Source organism: Thermobia domestica, chromosome 2, assembly GCF_964235325.1.
Source record: "Thermobia domestica chromosome 2, izTheDome1.hap1.1, whole genome shotgun sequence".
In the NCBI taxonomy this organism is placed as follows: domain Eukaryota; kingdom Metazoa; phylum Arthropoda; class Insecta; order Zygentoma; family Lepismatidae; genus Thermobia; species Thermobia domestica.
The window spans coordinates 349551630-349573920 of NC_137455.1; the positions used below are offsets into that span (position 1 = coordinate 349551630).

The 22291-nt window shown below is 36.3% G+C and overlaps 1 protein-coding gene across 1 annotated transcript in view; it reads right to left on the reverse strand.

The window, feature by feature from the left end:
* Positions 1-16999, reverse strand: part of LOC145678761 (uncharacterized) — a 469546-nt gene extending 452547 nt beyond the window's left edge. The window contains exon 1 of the mRNA XM_081749253.1: positions 16016-16999. The gene's annotated coding sequence lies outside the window, so the exon portion shown is untranslated. The remainder of the gene's footprint in view (positions 1-16015) is intronic.
* Between the last annotated feature and the right edge of the window lie 5292 nt (positions 17000-22291).

Genomic DNA, 22291 nt, shown 5'->3' on the forward strand with positions numbered 1-22291 from the left:
ATTAAATGTAAATCTACTGTGAAGTTGCTAGTGTCACGTTGAGAAATATGAAGTAATTTTTTGACTATCAAAATGAATGTATTTTTTTTTTCTTTTTGAATTTAGTTTCCAGGCAAGCAATATAAAACTGTCACCTCCTGCCTTCACATTGTCTCTGTCGTGCATTTCTTCAAGGCAAAATTTGTCACTAGTTATTGAGTGACCACTCTTCCAATTGATCTTCTCGTACATCGCTTTCTATATCTTCGTTTGTTTCCTCTTGCAACTGTCTTTAAGAATTCTCAGTATTCTCCTCGATATTTAATCGATTAATTGGTATTTTCAAGTACACTTTAATCTCAAATACACACTCCAATTAATATTTGACAGTGTGATGTATTTTTTTAAAAAAAAAAAAAAAAGTTCCGATTTTATTTTCATTTGAAAGTAGACTAGCCGTAGAAGGTAACGCCTCCTCTAGGACCAATTGAAACCGTGACTTCCATAACCGCACAAGTCCAGCTGAAGAAATATTGAGAAACTCAATAAAAACTGAGTTCAAAATGTGAACTTGGAAATCAGATTCATTTTCATACTTAGTGACATTTGTTATTCAGCAAAGTGTACGTATAAGGAAAGTCTCATTTCCAACAAATATTCAGTTTTTATTGAGTTTGTTAATATTTCTTCAGCTGGACTCGTGGGGTTATGGTAGTCACGGCTTCAATTGCATCTGTAGTGTTGTTTTGAGAATACCCAGAAGTTTATAAAAGCCAAAGCTGAAAAATATCAAGATAAATTGAATTTACCATTCACGATGTTCAATAAAATATAATAATATTTATACAAGATTTTCCAGTAGTTAATCATTCCAAGAATAAATTTCTCCGGCATGTTTCAGGAAAAGCAAAAACTGATCACTAATTACTGATCACTAATAACTGTCGATTTTTTGTTTACGTATCTTGATATATCCACAAAGTTAATCGCATTTCGGCTATTATTGGGACGTAGATAGAAAAATTTCATCTGTTTCTTGACATATTCCACCTACAATCCAGGTTTGCGGTTTCATTCTGCCGACGTTGTATTTTCTACAACCAAACAAACTTTCACCGATCTCAACAGTGTACCCTTCTCCACCAACTACTTCAGATGAGTTGCGCACAATAATTTCCAAGCAAACTTCTCTACAAAATGTGAGCCAGTCACTAACAGTATTATGCGATAATTTATTTACAAACGAACATTCTTGAATAATATTATCATATCTATGAATTTGTGTTATATATCAATATGCAAGTAATAACACCTGCCTTATTTCAAGATTTAGATGTACTCCAAAACAAGAGTTTCTTCTAATAGATAAACCATTTTCTTATAATATGAACACGAACATGATAAATGAAATGTAATGTAAATCTCCCGCTTTTCTCCTTGTGAGCTTTTAAACTTAATTCATTTTGACAGCTTTTACATACCTTTTCAAATTTAAGTAATTCAGTTGATGCACAAAATCTATATGTTGTGCATTCATCTTGAAGAATTTGCGTCGATAATGTGAACAAATTATAATTTTTGATTTGTTTAAAATCAAAAGGTTTTAAATCAATCGATATTACTCGAAGTGAAATATCAATTTACCGAAATACCAAACCATACCGTGATACCGATCCAAATAACAAACACAGTGATGGTTGCAAGGAGTGGCCTGTGGGTGGAGGGATTTCTTCCTTGGAGCACTTCTTGGATCGCGCTGAATCTCGATTATCAGTACTTTCGTTGTACTACTTTCATCCCCCATTTTATTCAAATTCAGCACCTAGTAAATCCTGAAATAATCACTGACAACACATGTTGAAACATTACCGAAATCCTATTAATACTCGAACGATTTTCGCCACAATTTTCTTTATCCATTTTCTCTATTTTAAATACAGGAAAGCAAATGACCCTTCTTTTTTCTTTCTTTCTTTACAAACAAAGCATATACTCTATTATCTTCCTTGTACAGAGCGTTCAAAAGGTCTCTATACGCCTGAATCGTGGCAAGTCAAAGTCGCATTGAAAGAACATTGAAATAAAATTTTATACGAAGGTCTGCAACACTGATATATTATCGCCTTGCGTGAAATTCCTTTCTTAGATTCCAGTCGGCAAAGTGACGTTGAAGTGATTGTTGCATCTAGTTAGCGGTCTCTGAAACAATGGTGTTAACTTTGGAACAACTAATATTCCTGGTAGAACATGTGTTCCGTGAACAAGGTGAGTACAAACAGACAGTACGTCAATGCCCAGAACTCACGTTTGTGGTGTGCAGAAAAGCCACATGTCATACATGAAGTTCCTCTGCATGACCAGAAGGTAGGGGTGTGGATTGCAATATCCAGAAGAAGAATAGTCGGCCCCATATTTTTTCAGACAAACAATAGATTCAACTCGTTATTGCGAAATTATTCACCAGTTCATGGGAGAACTAACGGAAGACGAAATTCCTAATGCTTGGATACAACAAGATGGCGCTACAGCACATACAGCTCACCAATCCATGGGATTACTACAAGAGGTTTTTGGAGATCGAATAATTTCAAAGGGATTGTGGCCACCTCGGTCTCCTGACTTGTCTCCCCCGGATTTTTACTTCTGGGGTTATGCAAAGAATTCTGCTTATAAAGGGAACCCCCACACGCTACAAGAACTCGAAACAGCTATTCGAGATTTTGCTCATAGCATTCCACATGAACATCTTGTGAGAGTATTTGAGAACAAGAAGAAACGTGTGCAAGCATGTTTGGAGGCTCATGGGGAACATTTCCAACATTTGCTGTGAAAATGTTTGTGTATATGCTACGCCCTGTACATAGTGCTTTTATGCCATAAAGTCTAATAAATTTTGAGCAAAATAATTTTCTCGTTACTTTGAATACGTGACAATTCAGGTGTATAGAGACTTTTTGAACGCTCTATAATACCTAGTATAAATATCTACATCGTAACCAGCTTAAACGACTTTGACATCTCAAACTTTCCATTTGATGCATTTTATGTTCTTTGTATACATTCTGCATACCAAAATAAAATTAAAAAGTAGTTTTAAAGAATTAGAATTTGCGATTTCTGGGCTCTCGAGATCTATGGCCATGTTAGCTCGTCACGTATGAGGGATGACGATCCTCGGTGATCACCCTATCATATGAAAGGGAAGGAAAGAAGTGACCTAGGATCTTGATGTTAGGAACCATCCCAGTATTTCCTTGGTGTTATGAATGTGGAAATCCCAGGAAAAACCCTTCTCAGGACGGTTGGCCCGAGAAAGCTGTTTTTACGCTTTTCCGACCGAGTGTCCCCGTGGTTTTATGATGTAAAACGAAAATCCGAATCACATTTCTTCCAATGGGTCAGTTGTAAGCAGTGTTGGGCAAAATCAATTGAAATTAATTGCAATTGATCAATCAATTGAAAGTAATTGCTGTGGAAATCAATTGCAATTGAATTAATTGCCAATTAATTTCAATTGCAATTGAATGACTGAATTCAATTGCAATTACTTTCCAGTGCAATTACTTTCAATCAATTGATTAATTGCAATTGATTCCCCATTATAAATGGCGAACTGCAATTAACAATTAACCATTACTTACTTCAATTGATAATTGCAATTAACAATTAAATTTACAGATTAATTGTTAATTGTTAATTCAATTGAAATTTGCCCAACACTGGTTGTAAGTGACTACGACAGAAGAAGAATATCACCTTTCAAAGGCCCCTTACCTTGTTCACCTGTAACATCTCCTTCATAAAGCATGCATACTTCACCTCGTTCCTTCCAACGACAAAATCAAAATGTTAAACATATAAAATCTGTGAAGTCTGCTAAAGTTAAATTGGAAAAGATCATTGCAAATGGAGCTTTATTTATAATTTCACAGTTTATTTACTGTAACTAGGGTGCGTTCCCTTGCTCACTCTTCATGTCCCCCAAGGTTGGAGATCACTGCATGAATTTACTCTTATAATTATTTCCATTTCCTTTAGAAGGAAGTGCTTGCAAGTAGAATATTGTGAATTTTTTAGAATTAACTTACTTTCTTATTTCTCTGTTGCAAAAGCATTAATTTTCTCAATTATAAAAAAGTTATGCAGTTCATTTTCTCTCATGTAAAAGCATTATGTATTCCCTTTTATTTATTGTAAAAGTGTTACGCAACTAATTTTTTCCATTGTAAACATGTTATGCAGTTTGCGAAACATTTCAAGTAATTTTATTTTCACAGAGAGACTTAGACATACGCTTGAATGATTATGAAACGAAATACATTCACGAAGTTGTGTTCCCACAGCTTACAAACGTACTATGTGACTGTTGGTGGTCACATGTCACACATAACCTGCAGTTCGGCTCATACCGGACTTTATTGGTGTCGGCGTGACACATCTTGATACGATGTCGCGGACCTGAGAATCTTGTGGTAAGGGCAGCATTTATATTTTTCCTTTTGAACTCCTTAAGAACAAGTTCGCTTGAGTCAAATTTGATAGCTTCGATGGCCATAATTCGGTGTATGGCCACTTTATAATCATTCTACCATCTCGTTTTAACTTTTCGTGAGATTTGAGAACACGATATACAAACTTGGATTGATCATTTCGCAAACTATTCCATGCAGATACTCCATTAATATTCAGTAGTTTTTAGGGTAACGATGAGTTAATGACAGAAATCTTACTTTTAACACGAGAGGTATCATATTCAATCCAAGGCCATGTGTGTATATAGTGGATAACGTGTTTTCCCTTCACAAAATCTTCATAATCACTCAGTTGTATTTATCTATATCCTTTGCTCAGAGGCGGGCCTAGTCCGAGGCCGGGGAGCCTAGGCCCCCCAAGGTTTTTTGACTGACAACAATAAGATAAGCTATTATTTATAAATTTTTGAAAGTTTATAGTAAATTCATGATATACCTATCATTGTCTGGGTTCTGGTTGCCACCCTCCCCCCAGTTTTTGCCTTCTAGATCTGGTACTGTTTTTGCTCTACAAGGCATAATCGTATATTGTTAAGCTAAAATTTAATCTCATTTCAGCTGTTTCTTTCTGGGAAACAAAATATACTATTTTCGCACCCAACTCGATGCTTTATATACCAGAGATGACGTGGGTCAATGAAAACTTGACCCATGACTCACTGGATCGACAACTCATCATAACCTACTCTCACTCAACACCCACCGTGGTCAGCTCTGACCCACCATGACCCAATCTGGCCCATTACCCACCAAAACCCATTCTCATCAACTCTGACCTACTACCCACGAAAACCCATTGTAATCAATTCTCACCCATGTTCGAGCCCTCCTCTTGACTGAATAAAGAGTGGACACTTGTAATAAAACAAGGCTGCCAAATTATCACTAATCAAAATTTGAATTTCTACGGTCAATCGTTCAAGCAGCGTTCTGTTGTAATTACCGGTTGATCTGACCTTACAATATAAAATGGTAAAGTATTTATCATGGGCAATATTACGATGAATTTCAACTTAATTATCATATAAGTTATAATTATTTCCTTGTTGAATTACAGACACCCTTAAGTGGAAAATAGGATGAAATTTGAAAGTATCAAATCAAGGTAAAATAGGCTAACGTAAAGGGAAAAAAAGAAAAACAGTGTAAAATTCGACTGGTCTCGAAAGCCAAGTAATAAGTCCTATTGCTGCTACTTAATTATAAATATCGATATCCAAAAGTGCCTGATTTTTTTCAACTTAGAGGTAAGTAAATAGAAATAGATGAAAAAGGAAGAAAAATGGAAACCTTGAAACTAAAACTTAGACAACTTCACCAATGTTCAGAAGATGCTGTCTACAATGCATTAAGCAGAGTGAATCGGTTGGTCGTAGTGGGTCGGTGGGGCAGAGTGAGTCACGGTGGGAGGTGGGTCACAATGGGTAACGTCCTGCTGATCCACGACCCACTGACTCACTCACAAATCTTGACCCATTTGATGTACTTGACCCATGACCCACTGACCCATTCCATCTCTGTTATATATGGTTCAGATGCCACAATAGAAGCCACGTAGTTTGTTGGAATTTGTTCAATTCAAATGTCTCGTCAAATTATGACGCTGCTGGTCCAATATCGATCTTTTTCTGTGAATTTGTAGGCAATACACAAGGGCTACCTATATTCTTACGAAAAAAAAAAAACTGTTCAAAATTATAATACGAAAAATTATTACAAAAAGTGTCATACATGTACAGGATGTGGCAACCTCAAATATTTTGGAAATGAAATAAAATATATTATAAAGTTTGCTTCCATTCACACTTGGTTAAATACAGTATATTCCTAAGTTCGTTTTTAATGTACTGAAGAATCACTTTAATGTAATTCACTGGTTAACTGTTCAAAATGACAATACAGAATACGATATATGCGAATTTATGTATATTGCGTAAATACTTTATCATTTACTTTTTTAATTTTTACAAAATATCTCCTTTTTAAACAAATATACACTTCTACACAATGGGGTATCCTTTATGTTCTAAACTAACTGTATGAAACATATATATGTCTGGCCCAAACTAAATAACATAAATAGGTAAATCTAGTCATAAAAGAAAGCGATAATAGGCAGATTGTCCATAGTAACATATTCATATTATCGTTGTAATATAAATCCTTTGCACAAGACTGTAACCCAAGATGTAGAAGAACTTTCCATATTTTTACCAGATGATTCAATTTTTAAATACACTTAACATATCAATTTAGAGTTTCTTGAATTTCGAAAAATTACAAACTACAAATAAACTCTAGTAAATTACAAGAGCATTATGGATTTTCTGTCCTTTCTTTCACAGCAAACTAATATCAAGGATTATTGTAGAGTTGGCTGGTCGTAGAGTCTGTCAGTGGTCTGTGCAAAATTTTGTCAAAGGAGTTTTCGTTTCCTTTTAGGACAGGCGCGATCCAGATTTTACGTTTTTTTTTAAGAGAAAAAGGAAGATTTTAGATTTTTAGAGCAAAAACATAGATTTTACGATTTTTAGAGAAAATAGGAAGATTTTACGGTTTTTGGAGAAAAAAAGGAAGATATTGCGACTTTTAGAGAAAACAGGAAGACTTTACGAGTTTTAGAGCAAAAAGAAAGATTTTATGATTTTTAGAGAAAGAGGAAAGTTGTACTATTTTTAGAGAGAGAAGAAAAAGATTTTACTACTTATAGAGAAAAATAGGAAAATATGTGATATTCAGAATTTATTTGTAACAATCACATATGGTTTTATATAGTAACGATGAATAAATTTAAATAGGAAACTCAGGTAGTTAAAATTTCTATCCCATGTTAAGCTGTAGGTTTTCGTCTCACGTAGCTTCGTTGCTGAAAGGGACACTAAACTTAAATTCAAGGAGCCAAATTTTACATAATTCAATGTTACACCGATCTTTGTTGCCACCGATCTTAACAGTTAAACATCCTTGTTCAAAAAATCCTTGCTGGATATATCGAAATTCACAACTACTTGGAGTTCTTTCCCTTTTAATAGTCCACAGTAGGTTCTGTTCTTAACACCAGTATATCACGATCTATCGAAACTGCAATAAGATCAAGGCAATGTTGACAGACGAAAGTTAAGATCTTAAAACCATTATTTTTCTTACACATAAAGTTGCAGTGCCTGTTAGCTAGGATTTAAAAATGCAACCTGTTAACCATTCCCTCTGAATACTAAGGTATATCGGTGGCAGTGATGGAATGAATCATGGTCTTAGTGAACCGTGACCCAAAAGACCAAGATACTGTCAGATCTATTACCCACATGACCCAGTGACCCGGAATAACCCAGTCTGATCCTGTGACTCAAACCATGACCATGACCAAGTCTGACCCGGAGTGACTCGGTCTGACCAAGACAGACTCATGACCCGGAGTAATCTGGTCTGATCCGGTGACCCAGACAGTTTCATGGCGCAGTCTGTACCGGATAGAGCTATGACCCGGAGTTAGCCGGTTTGACCCAGACAGACACATGACCTGGAGTGACCCCGTTTAACCCAAACAGACCCATGACTCGGAGGCGAAATGTGAATATGTACGTGTATGTGTCTACTAATGCAATTTCTAAGAAACATGATTGTTTTCTCTCTCATTATCTTTCTACTGAAGAGGTAGTTCTCTTGCTTGTTGATTGCGTCTGTGTATGCCAAATATTACATTGAAAGATAACTACAAGGTTTATCAGAGTTGAAAGGTGTCAGAATCACAGAAAGGATAAGCTACATTTTTCTCTTATGAGGAATCGTCAAAGTTTAATCAACCTGTAAAACTTGTCGTTTAGAATATAAAAGAAACCACTGAATCCAAACAATGTTTTGTTAATTCTCTTTATACATGCTCAAAAACCACATATCCCTTTCCGTACGGGAAACTTTTTAACAAATTTATAAATCTCCCCCAAACTTCAACCGCAAACAAAAGAAATACTCTCGTATGGGGTTAACGCATCTGTACGACTCATGTAACCCGCAAAATTGTAGCGAGCCGTCCCCGCCCGATGAAATAAAATGCAACAACAAAAGTATATAATTATTAGTGATTGTAGTTGGTATCCGCACAACCCACACAATCGTATGGGTACGTTGCGAAAGGGATATGGGAAAAGGAATAAACATGAAGTTATATTTATGAAAACATGAAATATTGGAAACATAGTATCTTGATTAAGAAATATCACAAATTGCTGCAGAAATGATATTTTAGCTGTCCCAGAGTCACTGAGTCTCCTTAGGTGTCCGACTCTGAGAAGGAAGATCCAGACCCGGATCACCAGGACAAAAGTTGTGACGTAAGTGACTTGGTGACGTATGACCCTTCAATCTCTGATCGTTAATGTGTTAACAGTGTGCTGTTCTCAAATGATTGTTTTCACACTAACATCAAAAACATTTTGAAAGCGCCCAAGATTATCGTTTTTGTTCTCTATAAAAAGCATAAGCGCGAAAAATCGTTTAATTGGGAAAATTAAAACTTATAATGTATAATATGCTAGGAAAACATAAAGCTCAAGGAACTTTGCTTCTTTTTCGGTGTGAAGCTCACAAAAAAGCTTTTCGGAGTCAGACTCAGGGATAATTTTTCTTTCTTTGGCAATCCTATAATTAAATTTTCCTGAATAAATAAATTGTCTGATGCCATACTCTTTATTACTGATCACTATCTTAATTTTTATACCACTGACATCTCTGTGACATTTTTGTAAAATACTTGAAGACAATTGAACAAAAGCAGATGTTTTAACAATATCCTACATGCATCATAACACTATTATAAAGTGCATCTATCTCGTAGATGTATCTCAAACCTATCTCACCGGACATATTGAAATATTATATTTCATGTTTACAGTGTAATCTGTATGTACCATAATTCTCTGTAAATTCTCCGCAATGCGATTTGCAGAGATCCTAATGGCCCACCATAACATAATTCAGTTTCTATGAAATTCTACAAATATTATTTGCATTCAACAAAGAGAACAATGCTTTCAGTGCATAAAGAATCAAGTCAATTCTTCGTCATTCTGGAAATATTTCATCTTTAAGGTCTCTGTACCTGTATGAAGCTCCAGGGGTAAACCCACGGGGGAAGGGGTTCAATGGGTTCGCACCTCCCAAAACTTCCTAACTCAATATACATTTGTATATTTTCTCAATAAAACTAAACTTGTTTAAAAAGGAAATGAATTTGATTTTACACTTCATCTCTATTCCCTTATGAAAACAATTTAGTTCTATCATTTTTTTTTCTGAAAATATAGGTGGAAGTATTTTAAAATTATTTATCGTCTTTTCGGGGGGAAGAATAATACTTGTTCAATAGTACATAGACGTAGTGGTTTGTAGTATTGGTCCACCACCCGAAAGCTTGGATCCCCCCCCGAACAAAAATTTCTGGCCGCTCCCTTGAAGCTCCTTTTTGAGCTTAAAAGATTTATGTCCAGATATTATAACTCTTATTGGGCGAAAACAATGTAAACTTCTCCCTGTACATTAAGTATTCCACACAAACTTTATGTTTATTTCTTCTCAAAACTTTGTTAATGTGATTCAATTCCCTTGTGCGCTGGACACTCCAAATTTTACCCAATGACAGACACATGAATCAATAGACTTCATTGATATGCGTAAGTTTTGAATGCTATACGTAAGTGTTAAATGATTTACGTAAGTAAGCTTATGCGTAAGTATTAAATGGTATATGTAAGTGTTAAAGCTCATGCGTAAGTATTAAATGGTATATGTAAGTGTTAAAGCTCATGCGTAAGTGTTAAATGGTATGCGAAAAGGTTAAAACTGATGCTTAAGTGTTAAATGGAAACTATAAAAGCTCATGTGTAAGTATTAAATGGTATGCGTAAGTGTTAAGGCTCATGCGTAAGTTTTAAAGTTCATATATAAGTGTTAAATGATATGCGTAAGTGTTAAAGCTCATGCGTAAGTTTTAAAGCTCATATGTAAGTGTTAAATTATATACGTAAGTGTTAAAGCTTATGTGTAAGTTTTAAAGCTCATATGTAAGTGTTAAATGATATGCGTAAGTGCTAAAGCTCATGCCTACTTTAAAAAAAATGAAGAAAAAATATTTAATTTGTAAACTTAAAAATTGAAACTGTACTAGATCCATGTCATTTATTGAGGTGAAATTAATGTTGATATGCACCTTCATTAAACTCTTTATTATGACGCTAGCAAGATGACAATACATTATATGCATAACGAAATATATCCTAAAGGCTGGTTCACATGTAGGGTACCTTCTCCGTCCGTACCACGGCCGCGACCTTTCTCACATACCATGCCGTGCTGTGCCGTACCATGCCAATGCTACGTACTTTCTCCACCATTTCCCAAGATGGATTGTAATAAGGAAAGCTTCGTGTCGCTTCTTGTGCTCCAAAGAAAGCCGTCACGGTCAACTAGCCACAATCAGGCTGGTTTCACTTCAAGGCACGGCATGGCATGACAGACACGGGAACGGCATAGGCACGGCACGTCATGTGTAAATTGAAAAAAGATAACCCAATGAATTTTTGAGGGTAGTTTTCGATAGAAAAGAGAATAATGAAGTTTTGTAGCGCTGAAAGGCAATATCATTCGTTCCAATAAATAATTGATAGTCTTTATTTTGCTGGGTTAGAACGTTGAATGCATATTCACGTGAACCCGGATTCGATCCCCTATCGGTCCTTCTCAATTTTTGGCGTCCTACTAGGCAAACTGGGTGAATCACATGAATGAAAGACGTATTGGGCACTAGGTCTAGATAGCTCCTGATATGCCTATTAGAGAGAGGCGATACAGCGTACTTACCACGTGTTAGTCGCTAGCCTTTCACTAACAGATGGGTTCGAGCGGCTCAGGTTCACAAAAGGATGTCACGCCAAGTGCTTTGGTTTGGTTTAATTTACTTGAAGAAACGGTTATTTATTTGTGTACCGTATATGTACCAACATATGCTGTTAACTTGCATATTGCTATTTGTCATTTTCTGACCTGACACATAGTTTTTACACTCATACTACCTGTAAAGTTATATTAAAATGTTAAAACATCTTGTATTTCACCTCCAAATCCTTTCCTACCGTTTTCCTTCTGTTATGGATGGCGTAATCTTCAAGCGGGTAGCTAATAATCAGGCTACTACACACAAACAAATAAACAGGTAATAATATTCCCAACTTATTCGTTCCCTAGGCATTAGGAAGCATAAACTCAATGGTCAACTACAATGCCTAAAAGAAATGAACATGTTCGAAAATCTCATCCCTGATAGAGAGCGAAATTCTTTCACGGGAACTGGCCTTTGACTAACATAATAGTAATAAAAAAACACGTATGACTCTGCTCTCGACTCAAAATTGACCTTTCCTTCTACAATTGTCATTGAAGTAGTTTATTTTTGCCTTTATCAAACATTTCCCTTTCTTTTGCAATTCTCATTGAAGTATATTGCCTCTGCCAAATACTCCCTTTCCTGCTGTAATTCTCGTTGATGTGTTATTTTCTCTGCTAAATACACTACTTTTCTCATGCAATTCTCATTGAAGATTGTTTCCTCTGCCTAAAAGCATTTTTTTCTGCTGCATTTCTCATTGAAGATTGTTACTTCTGCCAAATATCCCTTTCCTGCTGCAATTATATTCACAGAAACATATAAATTTAACATACTCAAACAAGAAGAACCTCATTGAAGATCGTTGCATCTGCCAAGTACCACTTTTGCTGCTGCAATTCGCATTCGCATTCAATCATAATACAGTAATAATGATCTATGCCATCGGTTCCCAACATTTTTTATTTGGCGGTCTGCTTTGTTAACCTTGGATACTTTATGCTCTCCCGCTTTGAACGACAAAGACAAAATGTGAAACACGTAGTGCCTGTGAAGTTAAAGCTAAATTGTGAGTGGTAATTACAAGTGTGGTTTATTCAAAGTTTCACACTTTATTTCTGTCAATACTTTGTACCTTCTAGCTCTCTATTCATGCCTTCCCAGGGGTGTGCCCCTCAGGTTGGGAACCACTGGTCTATAGGGACAGTGTGATATATTTCACTGCGGGATACTTCTCACGACTTGCAGATCGACTTGCATCATCCCTCCTTAGTTCTCTGTTGAATGGACGCGAAATTCCAAACCAACGAACTAAGTCTATGGATAATGAACCTTAACGTCCCTTTTCGATACTGATACCATTAGAGACGTCAATCTACAGTTTAACGTGGAATCCGAATCATATGAACTTCCACTAAGAATCAAACCCAGCTATCCCGCATCGAAGATACATACGCTAACCACATACCTGCGGGGGGGCTCGATAGTCCAGCGTTTCTCAACCCCCTGTGTCAAGACACATTGGTATGTCGCGAGATTTTTAATGTCTTCTAAGATCTTCCCCAAAGAAATTATATTTAGAAGAAAATAAAAAATTATCGCCAATCGACTTGATTTCACACTTATCCGCCGAGTATAAAGCTGAAAAGTTTGCTTTTATCGCTGGTCATTTTTCTTTGGAAAGAAACACTGGGCACAGAAAAGTAATTTCAACAAAATGATTCTTGGTGTTTTGTTCCCGATTAAAGTCACAAGAATTATATTTAAGAGTCATAAGTTTCTTTTTTGTTAATATGTTTCTATACAAGAGTCTTGTGAGATTTGTATCTCATAGTCGTTCCATATTTTTTTTTTAAATGTATAGTATATATTTTTATGTGTTTGTTTTTATTGTACAGTCCGCAGCAAAAAAACCTGCAACATGAGCATGTAAGTTTATTATGAAACTACGCCTAACAGAGCAGGGAATCAACATAACGTTTAAATGGCACGAATCACGCCAGCAGAAACCTAGGCGTCCTCCGTTGCACACTTATTTTGGAGCAAAAGATTTCGACATTTCACAATAAACTTAACATATTCATGTTGCAAGTTTTTTTTTTTTTTTTTTTTTTTGCTGCGGACTGTACCTAGGAAAAAATCGCATACAGGGATGGTGTGCCCCAAAGGAAAAGTTTGAGAAACGCTGCGATAGTCTATAGTAGTAAGTTAAGGATTTTCTAAAACTTTAAAGTTTTGCTAATTTTGAAACTTTAAAGTTTCGTTAAATATCTTTCCAACTGATGTCTTACTTAAAGAGTTGATTGATCGATTGATTCGAGTTTAATCGAACGATTACTCGTAACATCAGTGTCAGGCTCACTACCGCACACTGAATCGAATTCGAGACCACATACACAGAAACCACATGCGTTAGCACTTGGCCATTACAAGTAGGTTCATTGAAATAGGAAAGAGGCAAGTAATAATAATAATAATAATAATAATAATAATAATAATAATAATAATAATAATAATAATAATAAATAATAATAATGATAAAAGTGAAATTTTAATTTGATTCATGACCCACTCTATAATTCTCACTTTCAATTAGATATAACATGTTTCATATTTACACATTGATCCAAAATTGTGCTGAATCAACCGCAATACGACCTCTGTATGCAAACCAACCTTTTAACTGTCTATCATTCTGTCATCGGCAGCAGGCCATTTGCAGCAAACTGAAGTGCTTTTATGCAATCACGATCTTTCTCTATTTTTTCCATTATAGAGTAATTCTTCTCTCTAATATCTTCCATAAATTGTACTTCCCATCAGTTTCTTCTCGCACCTTCTACCATACCATCTATCACATCCCTGATAAAGACACTTCCTTTCCAAACAATGTGTTCTAACTAGATTCTCTTATTATTTTTACTTTTCTCCATTATTTTCCTTCTATTTCCTACCATCAAACAAGTATTCTCCACTACTCTCATGAACTTTCAAGTTTTATGTCCTTCGTTTACGCCCCATGAGTTAAAGGAGGCGAACAATTAATGAAAATTAATGCTTAGAAAATATATTTTTTGGAATGAGAATGTGGGAGGAAACTGTAAAATGTCAAGAAAAACTCATATGGGCTGGGATCGAAGCAGGGACTCCTCGTTCCAAAGATGAGTGATGTACCACAAAGCCATGTGCTTTTTTTTTTTTTTACATTATTCTCATGTAGTCCAATGGTCAATGTGTGTTCCTTAGGAGCATGCGGTAGAGGGTTCGATTCATGAATAGGGTTTTCAGTGTCAATATAGCATCGTGATAAAGATTACTTACAAGACGAGACTTGAGACTGTCTAATCTCGAAACTCTCTCATACAAGTGATGTTTCGTCTCTAAGGGTTACGCACGAGACAAGATTAACATTTTTCGAGACGATACATTTTCGACGTGAGACAGTCTCAAATCTTATTCATTGTCATTCGTCTCCAAAGTTTCCATTGGTACTCGTCTCGGAAATATGTATCTGTTTCTATTGGGAAGAACTCTATCTCATCTCGTAATGTAAGTATGATAAAAGGTATAAAACTCCGGTCCAGAAGATCAAAAATGATAGCAACTAGAGCTAATGTGCTGACCCCAGTTCACCATTTATGCGGGCATAACCATTTGTTTTTCCGGTAATGTTAAGGATTCTATTTTTTATAAGGGGGGCACAGTGGCTCAGTGGTAAAGCGCTTACTTCTGGTGCGTGGGGTCCCTGGTTCGATCTCTGGCTAAGTAAATTTGTAGTGGACAACATCATGTTTAAGGATTTTCTCGGGGTATTCCTGTTTCTTCTCCAATTTCTCATTCCACCAATTCTTCCACTACCATCCACTTGCCCTAATCATCGTCTCCTTTAGCCTGAAGGACATAATCGTGGGACGTTAAACTGAAATATTTCTTTTCATTTTTTTTCTATTTTTCATATCAGACTTCCAAAGTTTCTATGATATCCCTTGTGGCTTCGTGGTTAGCATAATCGACTTCAGCACGAGAGACCTAGGTTCAATTCTCAGTGGGAGCTAATATCGTCGCATGAGGACCAGAGGAACGTAACTCCCATTTTTGTAGGTTTACAGGCGAGAGGACAAAAATAATATTTTCTTAGAAAGATGTGTTTTTAATAAGATGGACATTGAGCTACATTACAACAGATGATCGACAAGAAGAACTGATGGCGTTACGTTCCATTCACACCAAGAGGGGCTTTCAAAATTATGTCCAAACATGAATAAAACGAAAACCACATTTTTGGAGTTACGTTTGTCTGGTTCTCATGCGACGATATGGTTTAATCAAATGTTAACCTGTACTGTACCGAAAGGGAAACTAAACTTAATTGTTTCTACTTGTATTTCATAATATGCCCAGGGAAATCTTTATTCTTCTTATTTCTTCGTCCAACAATTCACACAATACGCTTCCCCTCCATTCATTTATCCATAAAACACAATAATTGTATTTAGCACAATTATATATATATATATATATATATATATATATATATATATATATATATATATATATATATATATATATATATATATATATATATATATATACAATAGAGGAAAGAACCAAATGAAAATAAACCTACCTGTTCTTTGAGTTGATCGTTCTTCACTTATCGTCCTCTTTCGCAGCTGAAGACGTTCTATACCTTTTGGAGAAGTTGATGGATGGATGGAAGGGTCCTAAAGGGAATCCAGTTTGTGGGTCCCTAGATTGGCCCGGCGCATTGCAGTGGCTGCGAGTCATTCATCACTAAAAACACAATTGACTACTGGCTTCAGAGTGAGAGAGAGAGAGAGAGAGAGAGGCGGCTGTAGAGTCTTCTGAGAATTGGGGGGAGGAGGAAGAGAAAGAATTCACATCTCACAAGCACCAACACCAACAACCACAGGAATTTCCAGATGAACGGGGAAGTAGCAAAGGGTGTACGCGCGAGATACAACAAGAAACTACTTCACAACATCAACCAACAGCGTAAATGACAATAACAAACAACGTTGAAGAACCCCAAGTATGAGCACGCTTGTGAAGGGTTATTTCCCCCTTCGTATTTAGTAAACAACCAACAACACTATTTTCGTAGATTTTACTTCTTGAATTTCTTCTTTTTGACAACACATACACATAGAAAAAGAAAACAAAAACAAAATCTGTTTTTTTAAGTAAATTTGAATTTCTCGTGCTCTTCTAGTACCACATTCAGACTTTTTCTTTCTTTCTCGAATGAAAAAAAGACAGCTAGCTGTATTTCACTGAAATTTCTGCCCATGACAGATCCTAGCGCAGATCGGTTTTGTTATGGTTCTATATGTGTATAACGGCTGGCTCTTTTTGATTATTGACGTCATCGGATGTAACCGAGGTCCCTCTCTCGATTGTCGTCTGTCCTTTCTGCGCCGGTCCCCTCTGCCGACTGCCCACGCACGATGATCCAGCTTCTGCCTTATACCTCGCTCGATCACTGTCGGATGGTCCAGGGCACAGCCTCCATAGCGCAGGGTCTCTCGCGCTCCTCGGTCGCCGGCGATTGCTGCCTGCCTGGCTCTCTCTATCACACCGCTCCGCTGCAGCACAAATGCATCTCTCTTTTTTTACTTTGTGCGGTGGATGGATTCGGTTTTCAGTGTCTCTCTCTCTCTCTCTCCGTGAACACATTGGAGAAAAATCTCTCACGCAGAAGAGAAACACAATGATTTCCCATACTAGGGTTGGGAGTACCAAAAAACATCTGGGATTTAGCTTCATCATTTTTATGTTTTTAATAAAAAAATATTTTAACCAAGTTCTCTTCTAACCAGAAAAAAGCAACTTCACGAGGTCGACCTCACCCTCCATCAACCTCATAGTCAATACATAAGGCTGTATCCCTTCGAGGTCACCGCGCACGATCTCTATGCTTGTAATCCTGATTCGATTCTCCGATTGCAATATTTCCTTCGGATACAATCTTGCTAGTGTTTTGCGCTCTTCTTTAAGGTGCTATAGATACCGTCCTGTACAGTTTCAGTGTTAGAGAGGGACATTAAAATCAAAAATCAATGAATCAAGACATATATAAGCTTATTGTGTCTTAGTAGCCCAATAGTTACGTAATTGTTTTATGCGCATACGATCCGGAGTTCGATCCATGTTAAAGGAACAAAACAAATAGTCATTCAGGTCCCATTTTAATTACTATATTCCTTTTCAATACCATTCGGACCTCGTAGTGTAGTGGTTAGAGCTTTGGAATCACGTCTGCGTGGTCCCAGGTTCGATTCCCGGCCGATGCTTCCCAAGTTTCTGCGTCCGCCCTGCGTCGTGAGGCAAAGTGGGGTATCACGTAAATAATAGACGTGACGGCCATTAGAAAGCTATAGAAAGCTCCCGGTACGGCTGTTAAGAGACAGTGCAACGCAGTGCGCTAACCATATGTTCTTCAGTTGGATGAATTTAGTTCAGCCGGTCGCTAATAGATGGCGTTGGGTGGTTCTGGCCCACAAAGAGCTGTTACGCCAGGTGGTATGGTTTGTTTTTTTCTCAGTACCATTACTAGTGAAAGGAGACGTCAACTTTAATCAAATTTTCAAACAATATAATCTTTTCTTTTTCTTTTGAGTACGTAATTTTAATCTATTTTCACACTTGTTAAAACACTGAAAAGAAAAGTCAAAAATATGAAAATTCTTCAAAGTTACCTCTTAATATTCCCAAAGTAAAAGAAGTGATGTTTTCAAACAAGTTTTCCATTGGGGATCTGAATGGACGTAACTCAATCATCACGCCCGTTATACGCTTTCCTGAATAGAACATATATTCGTGCCAGTTCATTGAATTATTTTATAGACTCTTGAGCTAATGATTCTTTTCAGCACCAAGGCTATACAAGACAAGGCCTACTGTTTAAAGTAAGATTTAAGCCATTATCAGTATTTGGGTTTATATTTGAGGGAAGTGCCTTCACTGTGAATTGAAATGGAGTCCACGCTCATAGAAAGCATCCGAAATGAAAATGAAATGAAGTCTTTAAGTGTTTTACGTCCCACGATTATGCCCGCTAGGCTAAAAGAGACGGTGGTGATGAGAAATAAATGAAATGGTGGAATGAAGAAAGTGGGAGAAAACAGAACAACGCCGAGAAAACTCACGCACACGATGTTTGTCCACGACAAAGTTCACTTGGGGCGAGCTAGGATCGAATCAAGGACTCCGTGCACCAGAGGTGAATGCTCTACCACTGAACCACCACGGCCCATAGAAAGCATTCGAGTTAGGCACAAATCTACCAGGAAGTATTTTCTTCTACTTTCCAAATCATCAATCGTGTTCTTCTTCTTCCTCTTCCTCGTTGTCTTTCCATCTCTTCCTTTATGCCATTATGAAAAAGATAATAAAAGATTAACAAAATAAAGTTGTCTAAAAGTATCCTGTTCTCTCTTACCCATTTTAAATATCTTCATTTGTTACTCTCTTCGTCAATTTTATCTTCTTCATTTTCCTCCAAAACTATATTTCGAAGTTTTCTAAATATTTCTTCTCTAACTTCCTTAATGTACAAGTATTCGACCCATACAATACTCCATATGCAGCGCATGGCCAGCTTCTTTCTTACATAGTCCAATATGAAGCCTGCTAGTTGAGAGTTACCTTTCCATGTTGAATGCCTCTTTGGTTACGGTAATTCTTAACCTAATGTCTTTGATGCAGTAAGCGTTTCTCCCCAAAATACTTCACAGATACGAGTGTTTCGGGTTAAGCGGTTAGCGTACGCCTTTTTGGCGTGGAAAACCCGGGTTCGATTCCCAGCAAGAGCTCACATGATTCGGATTCCACGTTAATCAGTAGGTCTCGTCTCATATAGCCTCGCTGCTGAAAGGGACGTTAAACTCAAAATCAACTCAACTCAACTGATTTCGGATAGTTCTAAAATATACACTTAAGCGTTTGTTCTCTATTCGTAAATCCTCCAATAGAAGGAAGGCAATGTTATTTACGTCCTACTAGGCAATCGGAGACAGATACCCAGTTTGACCTCTCCTTTATAGCGTTCACCATCGTCAAAAAGAAAAGTAAAAATATATTTAATTATGTAATCAAGATGAACAAATTTTCCCGAAATGATTACATTTTATTGCTTTGGCTACGCGACTGTCTTCCGTAATTAAACGTCAAATTGGAACAGCACTTCTATTCGAAGCATCTTTATTAAAAATGATGTGTTATGTTATAGTTAAAAATCATATGAGGTTATTATAATATAAGATCTCTATAGCAACTAATAATATAATATACCCCCAGCTCCAGTCCGTTGCTATGGCGCCCTCCCAATATTTGTATCACTCCTCTTTCCATGGAGCCAGTATACACTTGTTCGGATGTTTTATATTCATTTTATGTTGTTCTTCGTACCCAAAACCTCTATGAATCGCGCTAACAAACATGTTTTTCTCTGTGTACAATTTATATTTAACCACTTTCTTTATTACATTGTTTTCATGCTGGTAGCTTGAATTACGGAGGGAAAGTAGTGTTCTGAATGAATCCGTGAGGAAAATGTAAGTTTGTTTTGAAAATTAGCCAACAGAGAGAACACAATAGAATAATATGAGAATAACATTCATATATTAAGCTTTTAAGCAATAGAATTGTTTATACCTTTGTTCAACAAGAGACCATTTTTAAGTAAAACAACAAAAATAAAGTAAAAATTACAAAGTAAACAGATATTTATGAAAATTTGCGTTTGTATCAATTTAACGTGCTGCCGAAACTACGTTAAAGAGAATAAAGAAGGGTTCAATGAATGTCTTGGACATTTTGCTCATGAAAATATTATAAGCAAAGATGTACAATTATTGTAATATATGATAGAGACGGTACCGAGATGTTTCTTTTGCCTCACCTTTTTATTATCAAAAGTTCTATACAATTATTTACTTACATTTTACTGTAAATGACTAAATATCTTTAAATATTACTGTTTTCTCTATGAGTTTGGACCTCCTGCCCGTAGCAGCTTGGAGGTGGGATAGTATCTCCTGCTCAGTGCAGCGCGGAGACGAAAGAAAACCTTCTGCCCGAAGCAGCGTGAAGGTGGGACGGTGTCCTGCCCACTGCAACGTGGAAACGGATAGAAACGTCTTACCCAGAACAGCGCAGAGATAAGGTTAGGGAATCTCTTTTACCTAGAGCAGCGCAGAGATAAGGTTAGGAAATCTCTTTTACCCAGAGCAGCGCAGAGATAAGGTTATGGAATCTCTTTTACCCACAGCAGCGCGAAGAGAAGAGTGGCAATGATCTTATGTCTTCTGGCTCTCGACGTGCACTTTTATATCCGAATTTGAAAGCGGAGCCTATGGGGGGTTGTAGGGGTCTCTTTTTGACTCTCCACGTCCTCCTCGTACCTCTTCGTAGACGTCATCTGTCAGCTACTCGTGAAGAAGCACATGTTGATGATTATAAATATGAGGAAATATTGCAGTACTTAATATTTTTACAGTCCAGCGTACGCTCAACTTAAACTTACGATAGAACAAGCTACATGGAACTGGCTATATGCTATAATTTGAATGCGATGGGACAAACTTACCAAAAATTCTTTTATTAACTCACTGATGATAAGCGCACAGTGACTCAATGGTAGAACATTCACCTTCTGTGCGAGTGGTCCCTTGTTCGATTGCAAAGTAAGAGAGTTTATGGTGGTCTTGAAGTTTTCTAAAGGTTCTTTCGTTTCTTTCCACATTCTCATTCCACCAATTACTTCATAAATAATTAATTTTCATTAATAATCATTCTGTTGTAACCTAATTGACATAATCGTGGAATGCAAAACTATAGAGATTTCACTTGATTTCATTTCATTTCAGTATCATGGCTGAGGGTTTTCTAAGGGATCTCTTACGTTTTGATTCAAGAATTTTCTTTTTCATACCACTCACTTTCATCAATCATTTTTGTTTTATTTTAGCCAATACAATATAAAGTCGTAAGGAGATAAACTAAATTAAACGAAAAGATCTCCTTTGCATTAAGATCTAATTTGTGCTCCGTGTCAAGTAAATATTCGTTTAAATGCTAAGAGTTTTCTTTCTTAAATATAAGTAAGTAATGTTTGTTGAAGTTTAGCGTCCTTTTAGAGCACCAGGGCTAACTAGTTTAAATATGAAAGCAAAATATGTTTAAGTAAGAAATACAAAATATAACATTGAAAATGATAATATAATAAAACTAGCGTCAATTACTCGCTTCGCTACGTTAAAACCAGAAAAAATAGTAATATGTTCGTTAGTCAGTCACTTTTTATTATTAAGGCAAGTGCTCTCTGATATCGGTCATTTTTATATATCGCCTCCTCCCCCGCCCTCAAGTTGCGAACTGAATTTAGATTTAAACCAGGGCTGAAAAAAACATTTAAAAAAAGCAACAAAACACGTGTTTAAAACATAAAAAAGATGTTCAAAATGTTTTAAACATGTTTTAAAACATACGAAGAAATTATGTTTTAAACATTTTGAAAAGTTTAAACCTGATTTTAAACATATATTTCAAAATCGTGTAATAACTTATTTGTTACCACTTTTTGCTCTTTATGTACTTGCAACCAGTGATGTTATTCTAATTTTTAACAACCGGTTCGGTATACAGACACACACACACACATGTATACACACACATACGTGAAAATGTGTGTGTACATAGTGCTACTCCCTGTACATAGTGCTTTTATGCCATAAAATATAATAAATTTTGAGTAAAATAATTTTCTCGTTGCTTTGAATATGTGACAATATATATAGGGAGAGATGGTAAATGGATAGATAGATAAATAGATATAACTCTGTGAGGAAACAAACTGTACAAGGTAGAGAAAAGTCCTAAA